This window comes from Artibeus jamaicensis, unplaced genomic scaffold (assembly GCF_021234435.1).
Source record: "Artibeus jamaicensis isolate MK-2021 breed Jamaican fruit bat unplaced genomic scaffold, CSHL_Jam_final contig_391, whole genome shotgun sequence".
Classification (NCBI taxonomy): Eukaryota; Metazoa; Chordata; class Mammalia; order Chiroptera; family Phyllostomidae; genus Artibeus; species Artibeus jamaicensis.
In genome coordinates, this window is record NW_026521814.1 from 22322874 (window position 1) to 22326377 (window position 3504).

Consider the following 3504-nt stretch of genomic DNA (forward strand, 5'->3'; position numbering starts at 1 on the left):
GGCAGGTAAATAAATGAACTGTTACATTCAGACAATGGCATAGCATTCAGTGCTAAAAAGAAATGAGTTATTAAACCATGAAAAGACATGGAGGAACCCTAAATCCACATTATAATGTAAAAGAAGTTAATCTAAAAATAATGATTTTTTTTTTCGGTAAATGGGGTTGAGTAGGCAAGGGGTTCTTAAATGGGGGAAAATGTGCTAAATGTAAAAGAAAAAACTGATAGATTAAGCAGCACTAAAATTAAAAACTTCTGTTAATCAAAAGAAACCACCTAAAGTATGAAATCAGTATAGAGAATGAGAGAGATATTACCTGGCATACATATTTTTAAAAAGAGAGTGAGATGGAAACCCAAATATGTAAAAGAACTCCCAATATGTAAAAATATCAAAGTGAGAAAGACAAAAGGGAATGTAGAGAATGAGAAAGTGACAATTTGATATAATTGTCATATACTCAGTATTGCTAAAATAAAAATGGCAACAATACCAAATTTTATAGCTTTGTAATATGTCTGCTAGTCTATGTTGAAACCCATCTCTGAGAATTTAATTTTGTGTTTGTTTCTGGAAAAGGCCCACCTTTTCCAAAGGTGCAATCTTCACCAATTTCTGATGCATTGACTTGAAGGAGTCAGTGCAGCTTTTCAAGAAATGCCAGTCTGTTCTCACTTTGGCAGCACATACAAGGTCTGTCCAGAAAAAGTCCGATCATTGTTAATATAGTAGGAATGGTTTGTGCAACCTCAATGTAACTTGGCAACCAAAGAGAATAGACTGGAATGCATTTGTGTGAACAATGATGACTTCATTGTACTAGTCAGTGGAGGCAGTAGAGGCTGTTGAGTGAGTATGTGTACTGTGTGGCCCTCACATTCAAAATAACTGAGTAGCACAATGGATCTGCATCAAGTTTTGCATTAAGCTTGAACATTCCTCTGCAGAAACTATCTGAATGAGTCACAAGGCTGCAAATATGAGCAACTGGTGATTGGCAGGTTCATCACAACAACATGCCTGCTCAGGCATCATGTCTCATGCAGAATGTTTTGGTGAAACATCAAATCACCCAGGTGACTCAGTCCCCTAAAAACCAGATTTGGCAGTTTGTGACTTCTGGCTTTTTCCAAAACTAAAATCATCTTCGAAAGTGAAGAGACTACAGACCATCAGTAAGATTCAGGGTCAGCCGATGGAGACTGAGAGAACTGTGTGAGGTCCCAAGGTGTCTACTTTGACATCATTGTCCTGTGTACAATGATTCTTGTATCTTCTATTTTCTTCAATAAAAATTTCTATTTTTCATATTACATGGCTGGATACCTTCTGGACAGATCTTTAATACTAAAATTGGAATTATACAGAGAAAATTAGAATGGCCCCTGCACAAGGATGACACACAGATTCAGAAAGTGGTTCATATAGTTTTAATAAAGTAAAATATAAAGAAATGGGACTATATCTTTTTAAAAAGCTTCTACATGGATAAAGAAACCATCCATAAAAAGGGAACTGACTCCATGGGAGGACATATTTGCCAATGACACATAGAACAAGGGTTTAATTTCCAAAATATATAAAGAACTCATATGACTAAATGCCAGGAAGACAAACAATCCAATTAAAAATGGGCAAAGGACCTGAATAAATGCTGCCTCCAAGGAAGACATACAAATGGCCTATAGTTGTAAGAAAAAATGCTCAGCATCACTAGACATTGGAGAGATGCAAATTAAAACCACAGTGAGATATCACTTCACACTGCCAAAATGGCCATCATTAATAAGTCAACAAAGAAGTGCTGGCAAGGATATGGAGAAAAAAGGAACCCTTGTGCAATGCAGACTAGTACAGCTGCTGTGGAAAATAGTATAGAATTTCCCCCCGAAATGGAACTATCTTTTGACCCAGGAATTTCACTGCTTGGAATATACCCTAAGAATCCTGAAACACCAATTCAAAAGTACTTATGCACCCCTATATTTATAGTAGCAGTATTTACAATAGCCAAGAGTTGGAAACAGCCTAAATGCCCATCAGTAAATGAGTGGATCAATAAACTGTGCTACATTTACACAGTGGAATACTACCCTTCAGTAAAAAACAAAAAAATTAATTCCTGCTTTTTGCAGCAGCATGGATGGAACTGGAGACTACTATTTGAAGTGAAATAAGCCAGGCAGTGAAAGACAAATAGCAAAATACTCAACTATAACAGGAACCTAGTCAACAAAACAAACAAATGAGCAAAATGGAACCAGAGGCATTAAATCATGGAACAGACTGACAGTGGTAAGAGTGGAGTGAATCAGGGATTGTTTGAAAGAAGGTGAAGGGATTAGTCAAAGTACATATACGAAGGACCCATGAACACAGACAATTGTGTGAGGATTAACAATGGGAAGTGGGGAGTGGTTTTGGTGGAGGGAGACAAAAGGAGAAAAAAATAGGACAATTGTAGGAACATGAACAACAAAACATTTGAAAAAAAAAAGAGAGAATTGTGAACCTGCCAGCAGTTAGGGTCTGCAGAAAAAGAAAAGGCTAACCTGTTGTCTCTTTTAGCTAGAAAAAAGCTGGGGGCAGAGCCCAACAAGCTCTCAAATGTCTTCTGCTAAGGAAGAAACGGCTTTGCTTTTCCATGAATGGGTAGATAAATAAATGACAAAACAACAAATAAAAATGAAATTAAAGTAAAGGCAGTGTGGACTGAATGGAAGGAAGGCTGAAAAGATCTGGGTCTCTCACTACTGCCTGAGAGACTCTGGCAGCTGGGGAATCGGTGGTCTGCCCTCATTTCATATCCATCGCGGATCTGGAGAGACAGCTGTGACCTCAGGTAAGGCCATCTCTTTACAGTTTTGGAGTCTATTGGAATCCAGTTGTGCCCTCTTGGGCGATTTGCACAATCTTCCTCCGGAAGTGGAGGATAGAGTGGAGAACACTTCACTTTGTTTTCCGTTGTAATCAATTTCTGTACTATTGAATTTGTGATGAAAATCTGATTTCATTTGAAAATATCTAAATCAGCATTCGTTTTTGTCATCCATTCACAATATAATTCCCTTGAAAATACACATTTTATGGAAATTCCATCTTTGGCAATCATATGAAAATAAGTGAATTGATGAATGATATAAATTTGCATGCTTCTGACAAAGTACTTTTACCATGATTAAGATATTTTCTTTTAATCACTACAACTGAAGAAAAGTATCCACATAATTTATCCTAAACATGTCTTCAATAAAATACTGTTGGAACCAGAAAACCTTGTAAGTATTTTTAAATCTAATTTTAATCTGTTGTGTGGACTTACCCAACTCATTTCTTTTCTGAGTCAGCCGTCTCCAAATTGTTTAACTTGATATCAAGGAGAAAAGTGACTGCTTACTTAAATAAACTAGAAAATTATTGATTTTAGATAAGTATGTTAGATAAGTAAAGACAGGATTCATCATGGGAAAGCTTCATAATTTTAGCATATTATTTTGCAAA

General features: G+C 36.4%; 1 non-coding gene across 1 annotated transcript; it reads left to right on the forward strand.

The window, feature by feature from the left end:
- Positions 1 to 1322: 1322 nt before the first annotated feature.
- Positions 1323 to 1433, forward strand: LOC119062142 (U6 spliceosomal RNA). The gene has a single exon (XR_005084930.2). It is a non-coding gene; the product is annotated as a U6 spliceosomal RNA (small nuclear RNA).
- The last annotated feature ends 2071 nt before the right edge of the window (positions 1434 to 3504 follow it).